A 10283-nucleotide genomic window follows, 5' to 3' on the forward strand; every position below is an offset into this window, starting at 1 on the left:
TATCATGAAAATATACATTTCGCAGATCTCGGCTAACATGGAACTGCAAAATGAAAGCAAAGAGGTTCTCTTCTTCCTTGGACAGACTTTTGACTAGTTGATTACAAGATAGTAAATTGTGTGGAAACTTTAGGTTTTCTATTAAAATTCAGACTCAGAAAGAGTAAGAGTTTTGTTCTCCAATATCATCCTTAGGATCTGTTCATCTTTTCCAAGAAACAAGCATAAATTCCACCGCTGCTCTATTACATTCCTGCTGCAAGGATGCAGTAGGCTGAAGCTGCCTACTGTTGCTGTGGTTACCAAAATTTCCCACCCACTGAATCATGTTCCAGTCTGGATATTTGAAACTTCTGTTAGTGGTAATTGTGTTTTTCCTCTTTGGTGTTATGCAAATGCGTAAGTATTTTGTACTTTTAGAATAGTATTTGACTTCCATCCTCTGGCCAGTGTCCCAGGATGCACTCCCTCCTCACCTGCTGTTCATTTCAGCTACTTTCATTTACTCCATCCTACTCCATAATCCCAAACCCTAAAGAAAAAACTGGTTCTGCAGTGGAAGGAGATGAGTTACCAAGAAGAGGACACGGAGCATCTTCCAGCCATCCACCCCTATTGGGGGCTTGCCTACCCTGCAGAAACTACACAAAAGAGCAGTCTGATGCACTGACAAGGTACAGGTTAACCACAAAACCCCTGCTTTGCAGGGCTGGTGATTTAAAGAAGCACCAGGCATCCTAAACGCAGATAACCAAGCTTTGAAACGGGCATGTTTTTCCTTCCTGCTTCTAGAAGTCTGTTTGGTGAACAATAACATCAGCAGCAGGACAGCACTGCTTCTCTGCACTGTTTCAATGAAAAAAGGGGCCATTGTTTTATAGAATTCAAATTAGCAGCTTTAACCCAGGGTAAACGTGTGGTTGGACCAAAGTACAAAGAACTTATTGATGCAAAACCATACAATAAGGTCATTCCTATGTTACATTTCTACCTAGATTACAGTGAAACTAGCAGAGCAAGATTTTGATGATATCAAATGGTATCTTTGATATTGTATATGCTTTGCAAATGCTCACTTTTTAAAAATGCACTGCCAATCCCACTAGGAAACTCACAAAAATATTTGTCTAATATAAAAGTGCATCAACTTGCTGAGATAGAAAAGTACAAACAGTGATTCCTTGCCTGCATTTCCCCCTGTATCTTTTCTCCATGGTGCATATAGACTGGCTGAAGCATTTTTGTTGGTTCCTTTAAAATTAGCAACAATTGTACTGAGCTTTCAAAGTGAAACAAACCTTTAAATCTTGGCAGGATTTAATTAAAACCATCTCATAGTTATTTAATTTTAAAATAACTGCACTTGGGATGGGAAAAGGCAAGAATAGCTGAAGAATCAATGAGTGACCTAGGGCATGAATAAACTCAAATGGGGGAGGGGTGTTTGTAAAGACTCTCTGAGAAGTTACTAAACACCAGTTGGCAAATTTTAATGTAAGAAAAGTTCTAAGTTAAGAAAACAGTCTTAATTTTTTCTAATATTAGTGTTCTTGGGCAGCTGCAAAATTCAGAAACTAATTTACTAGGTAATGCTTTTAAAATTACCAGGACATTTTAAAGAATAAAATGTTGATCTTTTTGCCTATTTTCCAGGAAAACTTTCAAATCTGGGGAGGGACTTTCCTGAAAATTATTTTTAATTGACTCTGTCTTCCATGTTTTATTAGGTTTCTGTTATAAGGCTGTGTCAAGTTCAGATAAGGAGAGTGTCATGGAAGCAGTCTAGGTATACAAAATGTACTTGAATGCTTGAATCAGTTCATCAGTTAAGCCATTAGAAATATACAAATAATTCAGTTTTTCACCAGGATGCTAAATTCGGAGAACAACATTCCTTGCAAAGCAAACACATACAAATATTTCATGTAAATTTCCATTATTTTTGGTTTGTTTTTTTTTTTTCTTTTTACAGCAAGGTTTTTACTTTTAAATTGAAGTTTTTAAACCCACAAGGTTTTGTTTAAATATTTTGCTTACATTAATTCAAAGGGAAATAGCTTGACCTTCCGTTTTTCAATTTACAGGGCTGAAATAACTTTAACTATCTTAATGTAAACCCCCATGTAGGTTAACTTCAGTAGAATAAGCAGTGCTCACAGTGCATTTCTGAGTTGGCAACAGGGATAACAAAAAACACCAACCCAAATAATTCTGGAGCTCCATCAGGAATTAATTTTCAACACAAAATTAGAGAACACTGAAAACAGAAGTAAATTAAGGAATTGCCATGCCCTCTGTTTCCTGGACAGCTGTAAACATATAAAATGAACCTAGGTGATAAACTCCCAGGAAATTTTCATTTTATGAGTTAGGGCCTTCAGGGTTCATGTTATACGTAAATTAATGAGGTCTATGTATTGAGATAAAAGATTGGCCTCTTTTTTTGCTTCTATTGACTGACAGCGTAGACAGTTTTCATCAACAGAAAGTCATTGAGCAAGGAGCACGTGAATGTTTTTAGGAATATATCACAGAGCATCCTGGAGCTTCAGGGTTCCTGCCTAATCCCCAGAACATCAGGGAGCTGTTCTCACACAGGGAGAGGAGAGGACCCCCTTCAGTGACAATGCTGCTGCCCACCTGTCTACTAACAATCAGATCTATCTATGGCATCTCCACGGCTCTTGCAAACCTTGCCCTGCTGAGTTTCTCTAGGCCTGTCCTTTCACACCATGTGTTGTTAGATTTTGTTATAATGTTAAAAAAACACTGTTGTTTCCCTTGAATAACTTAACTTGCAAAATCAAGATGATGGGCAGCAGGCACTGGTGCAAGGCAGTAAAAGCAGCTGACGGACTGAGTAGGACAGTTACAGAAAACCGCTGTTTAACAATTGCTGTGCAAACACAAAGGACGTTTGAGGATTTCTAAGCTGCAAAGGCAATGAAGCACAAGGTGAAGGGAGATGTGATTTGGAAAACTACGCAGCTGTTGGTATGCTAAAAGAAGAGGAGTTCAGGAGGTGCTCACCTCACCTGCCCCCCAGATCTTTGGAAGACAGAAAATTCCATAAATTTAAGAAATAACATTGAAGAATCAGCAAGACTCAATAGTAATACAAAGAACTGGGCAGACCAGACCCACATTTCCCTAATTTTCCTGATAAAGTGTTTATTAAATGTTCACTTTATTAAAAAAATAAGTCTGATGAAAATTAGCATTTTGTGATATCATTATATATATACACCACTGTATATTATTTTACTGTTGCTAAACCGTGACATTTAAGGTGACAATAGCAGCAGACTGATTTAATTTCTGTTTAAAAGGAAAATATACAATTTTAATTCCATTTGCTTTTGCAGTGCCTTTTTAGCTCAGCTCTGACAGAAAGGAAGTCAGACATTTGGATAAATGAGCTAGGCTGATTGAATATTGATAAGCCAATTTTTAATTTATCAAGGTTATCTAGAGGTGCTAACCTGACACTGCATACTAACAAGAAATATCAACACACTAAGTGATGTGTGCAGTGAAATATTTCTTGGGTGAAAAAGCTCTGGATAGATTAGGATTATTAAAATTAGAATCTTGCAATGGGGATAGAAAGTGACTTCCTAAGGGGAAATTAAAAGCAGGTGAGAAGTGTGACAGAGAGACTGAGATGAATAGGTGGCAAATTTTATACCTTGCACAGAGTGCAACAGAAAACCAACATCAAATCAGTATGGATAAGAGAGAAAGAGAACTACCTTTGTGAAAAGTAGAGTTCACATGGCACGAAAAATGCTAATGTTTCACTTCTCCAAATTTTCACAGCAAGCCAGGTAATCATTACAGACCTTACAATACACTCCCCACATTTTCAAAAATCTGCAAGGTTTGGCAGCCCCGGACAAAAGACAATGTCCAAACAACTGAGAGGAAGCAAGAGAGCATTATTCTCCAGTCTTGGGAATTCAGAAAGGAGCAGAGTGTATTGCTGCAAGAATAGTGCCAGAGGAATACGTAAGACTTCAGAAAAAGAGCACCAATTCCTCTCTTGCAGCACAGAAATAATTTAATAAAATGACATCTATAGCAGCACTGGACCAATTTCAGATGTTTGTATGTTTTAATTAGAGATAAGAAATTGGAATACTTCATTTCATAGATTTATCAACAACGTATAAGTTCTGTGAGACTCAAGTGTACGTAAGTGTGGGCAGGAAATACCAGAAATAAAGCTTTTCTTCAGTTTTGGGTTTTTTTCCCCCTCTTGCGAAGCTAGAAATACTGAAGCCTTACCTAACTTTTTTTGTGGTTTAGCTTCTGCTCACCCACTGCCTTAGCAACAGGTAGAGTAACTGTGGCACCTTACACGTGCTGACCGAACCCAGCCAGCACAGCCACGGCTGGTGTCCCCTCAAGGCTGGCTGCTGGGAGCATAGCACTAAGCGTGAATTTTCTACCATAGATGTGTTGAGATCTGATTTCACAGATAACTTCCCTTGCTGCTGTCCTGCTTGAAAGAAGAGTCTCTGATGTAAATTTCCTTTGTCAATATTCGTTTTTACATCTTTTCCAGTTCTGCAAGACCTTACTTGGTGTAATCTTTCACCTGCACCCATAAAAGCACAGGGCACGTGGACTGAGATAGCATTCTTCTGGAGCTGGACCTTGTGACTCTTTTCATCAATTCCCAAAGTACTTCACTAATATTCTTTCAAAGTTTGATAGTTTGTAACAGATTCATGCTGTAGCAGCTTTACCCTTGAGACACACACAAAAAATGTTCTTACAGCATTTTTTCCTAAAATAGGAATGTAATTGAGTAGACTGGAGAGAATTTATGTATCTTTCAATGGTGTGTAGCATTCTAGTAGTGTGCTTTTCATCTTTTCATTATTCTACACGATCCTGTGATTTTTCTCCTATATGAAATCAATTGCTCCCTACTTTGACGTACATGCTTAGTTCAGGGTTCTGTTAATTCCTCACTGGCATAAAAGAATATCTCCGTAGTTTGTTAAATTTGCTTATCTTTCAGTAGGGACATTCCATTTGCCATTTCAAAGGCAAATTCATTTACACCCCATACATTTGCCCTTGGTGATTTCCCTCATTCTGGACTCTACAACCATTTAGAATTCAGCACAAGTGACAGTATTAGCTGCTCATATTTTGTCCTCCTTTTAGGACAACTCAACACTGTTACCATTCGTAAAATCTGCTCTTCTACCTCCCTTCCCTTGAGGGAGACCCATCCAATAGGACAGGCTGATATCAAAACAGATCACTGAAAAGCAACTTTTTGATTCGATCTTAGCACCCAGCTCTTTACCATTTCCAACAAAAGTGACAGCATAGTTATAAGTGCACTATTATTTCTAAAAGCTTACCTTCATGACTGCGTACAAAAAAAAAAAAATAATCAGATTTCTCCTTTGTTCTGAAAATACTGATATTTCAGGTGATTACAACAAAGAAATAATCCAGGGTGTTTCCTAGCAAAGAAATACCACCACCACTGCTTCCCGACCAAATACTCATAATCAAATGGTTATAACATTTGAGCAAAGAATTAACAAATATGCTATTAATATGTAGTGTCAAAAGCTACAAATTTCAGATGGATTCTGATTTATTGCTCTCAATGCATTATGAATAAACCCACTGAAGTCAAGATAAAGAAAAAAAGATACTACTGTACTTGAATAAACGTAACTCCTGAAAAAGAGATTGTTTTAAAATTATTCTAGATTCTGCAAACTGTTTCATATTGCCGTAGGCTTTTTGTGTTTATATAGCGTATGTGTGTTTAACTTTTCAGCTGAGAGACTTCACCGGTACAAGTTTGCATTTGTCACAACACTCTCAAAGAGGATGCAGAAGACCACTGCGAAGCTGGAACTGATGGAGGCACAGTCTGATTTTGATCTCTTTTGAATGATCCGTACTACTGTCACGGTTCAATTCCTCTTATCTCTTAGACCGTATGAATTGGAAATAGTCATCTGAAATATTAAATTGATAATGCACAGCTTTTAATTTCCTTCAGACATTATCATACCACATCATCCATTTGCACAGCTCTGAGAATCAGTCTGTGTGAATTAATGATGCATCTCCATATCTGCCTGATAAAGATAGAGGGCTGTGACAACGTTTACATCTGATACTATTAGCGTCCCTTCAATGATAATCATTAACAAGTCCATTAATGAGAACATATTTCCCTGAGGCCCTATGGTCATTCGACATTGTAATCTAAATCTATACTCTCCAGAAACTCTATTAGAAAGCAATGAAGTGAGTCTCTGAACTATACAAAGGTTATCAGCTGAGTTATCTCCCTGAGCAAAAAATGAGGGAGACTTCCTTCAATATTGGCAGTACAGAAAATTAAAATATACAACTGTCTTTTTTTTTTTTTTTTTTTTTTTTAAGCCAATAACCATATCAGAAATATACTGGCTGAAAGCTGCATACCAACAGCTTTGAATAACCGAGTAACACACAATCAAACCCTTAACTTCTAGAAAGTTGTATTTAACTGGAATAACAAAGCTCAGAAACATCACAATGATTAATATAATAATTTAATAACGATGACTCTGACTAGTTAACACACTGTTAAATCTGTTGGGCTGAAGTCTGTACCATAACTTAACGCGGATTTGACTGAAATAAGAACTACTGCAGCACACCATTCCCTATTCATCAGCAGATGAAATAACAATTCAAGAAACAGAAGAATTACTTTCATTTCAAAATTATTTTATTACAAAAATATACCTAGCTTTCTACTTTCTATGAAACTTTTTTCACCCCAGGCCTAACAGACAATAATTCACCTTACAACAAGCATCTAAGCTGGCAGCTTCAGAGCACCAAATATCGTGAACAAAAATAGTCAGCTCTTCCCAAATTCTAATACTTACAACAAGAATGAAACTGGAAGGACATCACCGCTGCAATCTCTCCCTGAACTGAGCTGAGAGTAAGCAGAATTTATGACTCCTGGACTGTGTACTTGGTATCCTTCATCTGTGGTAAATCAAGAGTTTGCTGGTGTCAACAAAATATGAAGTCCTCCTTTAAATATGTATTTTTGAGGAGGAATTTTTTTTTTCTTAAACTGCCACAAAACCACACCCAAATATCCATTATTATCATTAAAAGGCCCTTCATGAAGGCACAATTTCCCAGAATATCAGTATTATATAAAGTAAAAAAATTATGCCCAAGATAAAACAGGAGAAGTGTGGATCGCTATAGTGAAGCCATGGGTAGCCATTCCTGGAAGACACATCCCTATAGCCTCCATGTTCACTACTGAACTACTCCCATTTTACCACAGACCTGCCCTGGCCGTGACAGACTTTTCTTTTGGAGATAACCATCCATTTATCTTAAAGTATTACAGCAGTTGAAAGACAACTAGTAATAAATTAATTGCTTATATTGCAATGCAAATAGAAACACTTCCCTCAAGATTTAGCACTGATCATCCAGGTTTTTCAGGAATATATATATTTCCCCCAGCAATAAAACTGTATTGATATTTAGAAGCTATTTACATTGTTCACTCCATGCACCACCAGAAGATTTGACTCGAGACTGTTACCACAGTATTAAATACTAATCCTGCTTCATATTTGTGTCATATCCATGATGAGCTCTATGCTTTATTAGCAAGTTGAGGTAAGAAATAAAATAAATATGGAGGCAATTAAATCCGACCTCTGTTTAATATGAGCTTCTTTGAATTTTCTATGTAACCTCTGTTAGAAACAAAAGAGTGAACTAGATGAATGTTCAAATTAACCCCATATAGGGGTTTCTGTCTGTATACACAGAATCTAGTTTAGAAAAGCTTTAAGTCACTTCTGTTTCCTCTTAAGTCTCTCACAGACAGCTTGGGTGATTATGTACAGCACCTGTGTCTTTACTCAGTTTCCTTAGCTGTGTTATAATTTCAAGGCTAATTTCCTAGGGAGGAAAACCTGCTTAAAAATTCCACTGACTATATACTGCCCTTAGCTAGAAAGGAAAACATATTGTCAACAGTCATGTTCGGAACATCGAAATTCTGAAGCTATTATTACTCTCTAAGAATTTAACATTTAAAAAGAGAACGTGAAGTTTCACATCGCATGTTATAATTTACTCAGTGAGCATCAAGGTCGCTCCTAAGCAACTGCCTGTGAAATGTTACATACAGAAATGTAAAGCGAGTTTTGTGTTGTAAAATACAATGAAGCATTTTAAAATCCAAATCCCTTCTCTCTTTCCAAGGGAACAAATTATTTTTTCCTGGAAACCAACATGCTGCTAGATTCAGACCCAGTTTGCCAAATCTGAGTCTGGATGGATGTTTCACAGTGAAGACATAATACCTTGGAAAGAGAAAATACACGTAACAAACCTGACAAGAACAGCAGTGCACGCAGGGCTCAGCCATGGGAACAAGCACTGTGCCAAAATTAATCACATCCAGAAAAGTACAACTCCTTCGTGTTCCTCTTTAGTGCTTGCCAACGGTGCTGACAACTTTTAACATGAGGTGGTATATTAAGAGCTTTTTTGAAAACCTGCAAAGAGATTAAAGAATGGTGATAAGTCTCCTCATACTCAGTCAAAGCAATAAATAACAATGATTTTTCTGAAACACATTGAAAAACCTGTATCAGCCCACCAAGGTACTTGAAACACAGTTGTGACAATTCACAGGAAAATCTGAATTCAAAGTTCCCAGTGAAATGTATCTTTCCCAGTATATTCAACCACCTGCAGTGTTCCAGCAAAATGGCAGGCAGAGCTCTGCATCAACACTTCTGCAAACCCAGCTGAATTGAAATCCTTAATAAAAGCATTTTAAAACCCAAATTTCTAGGTTTTCACTATGCATAGCTTTTTAACTTTTTTTTTTTTTTTGGTGTGATATACTGGGTTGTGTTTGCTTCTCTTGGCAAATCAACTGCCTTTTTTTTTTTTTTTACTGGCTCAGAGTAGCTTCTGCAAACTTTACTGCATCTGTTGCCTCAACTAAGTTTTTGCTATATATGTATAAACATCTTCAAATCTAAAAGGAGATTTAACTTAGGAGTTATTGAATTGTCGCTGCAAGATCATTTCTCTAATATCTCCCATGCAATGAGGGATCACTGCTTTCCAATCCTGTTTCAAGGAGGGCATTGAGTGTTGTAAGTTTTTATGATCTGTTACATTCTGCTTAGGAGTCTGTTAATGTACGACTTGCATTTCTGAATTGCTTCCTTGAAACTTGGCATCTTCTTAACAAGACCATCCTTGGCAGGAACAAGGCTTCTATGGTAATCAAATGGTAGAGAGATTTCTAATTACCTTTGGGGAGTTAACCTTCGTGATTGTGCCATGGCTCCACTGAGTCGGTGTTTCGGGAAATCACTCATCGCAGGTGATGTCTCCAAACAGGCTCACTCTGCAAGGCAGGAAAGAAGCCGGTTTAGTGACTTAGGAACAATAATAAGAAATATACAAAGTGATGAAAAAAAAGACAGAAAACAACATGCAATAGTTTAAACGTTTGAAGGAAGGAAAATAAGAGAGAACAGAAGAAGGTAAAGCGGGTAGGCAAAACCAGGTAGAAGATGGCAGAATGGGAAAAAAGCTCAGGGGCAAGCGTAGGAATGAATATTCCTCTTACTTCTCCATAAGCAGAGAAGGAGGATGTCAAGTATCTAAATCTAGATATATACACTGAGAAATATCAGTCAGTTGGCCGTACATGATCTTGTTCTCTGATCTTCAGGGGTCACTTGAGAAGTCTGTCTTGGGCTCTTCCAGAAAGGCTGCAAACTGAAGGGGACATGAGTTTCCATGGACAATTGCTCCCTGAAGTGTGTAGAATTTACCATACACCCCCCCAAAAAAGAACCCCAAACAAAAAAACAACAACAACAAAACCCCTCAAAAACTAGATCTGACTTTCTAGATTGGCCTTTCTGGATCTCCACACACACACACTTTGTGCAAATCACCACTTGGCAGCCCGTTTTGGCTCGAGCAGTTGGCAGGTTTTGGCAGTTCAATCTCATTTTTAAGCCTTCAGTAAGTAACTTTGCTAACTTCCCTGGATGTGATTAAATTAACCTTTTCTCCTCTTCTAAAGCACCAGCTGGGGGGGCACACAGAGCTTCAGACAGTATTATATTTATCAAGGCTCTTGCTGCAAATAGTACTTTTACAGTCGCAAATGTCATCTTAAAATCTAAACACCTGCAAGTCTCCGATACGGTGACATCAATTACGTTTGGTTC

General features: G+C 37.6%; 1 long non-coding RNA gene across 1 annotated transcript; it reads right to left on the minus strand.

The window, feature by feature from the left end:
• Nucleotides 1-6831: 6831 nt before the first annotated feature.
• Nucleotides 6832-9826, minus strand: LOC121093563. The gene is made up of 4 exons (XR_005829612.1): nt 9752-9826; nt 9349-9445; nt 8411-8576; nt 6832-7029 (listed from the first exon to the last, which is right to left on the minus strand). It is a non-coding gene; the product is annotated as an uncharacterized LOC121093563 (long non-coding RNA).
• Nucleotides 9827-10283: the final 457 nt, after the last annotated feature.

This window comes from Falco naumanni, chromosome 9, assembly GCF_017639655.2.
Source record: "Falco naumanni isolate bFalNau1 chromosome 9, bFalNau1.pat, whole genome shotgun sequence".
Taxonomy (NCBI): Eukaryota; Metazoa; Chordata; class Aves; order Falconiformes; family Falconidae; genus Falco; species Falco naumanni.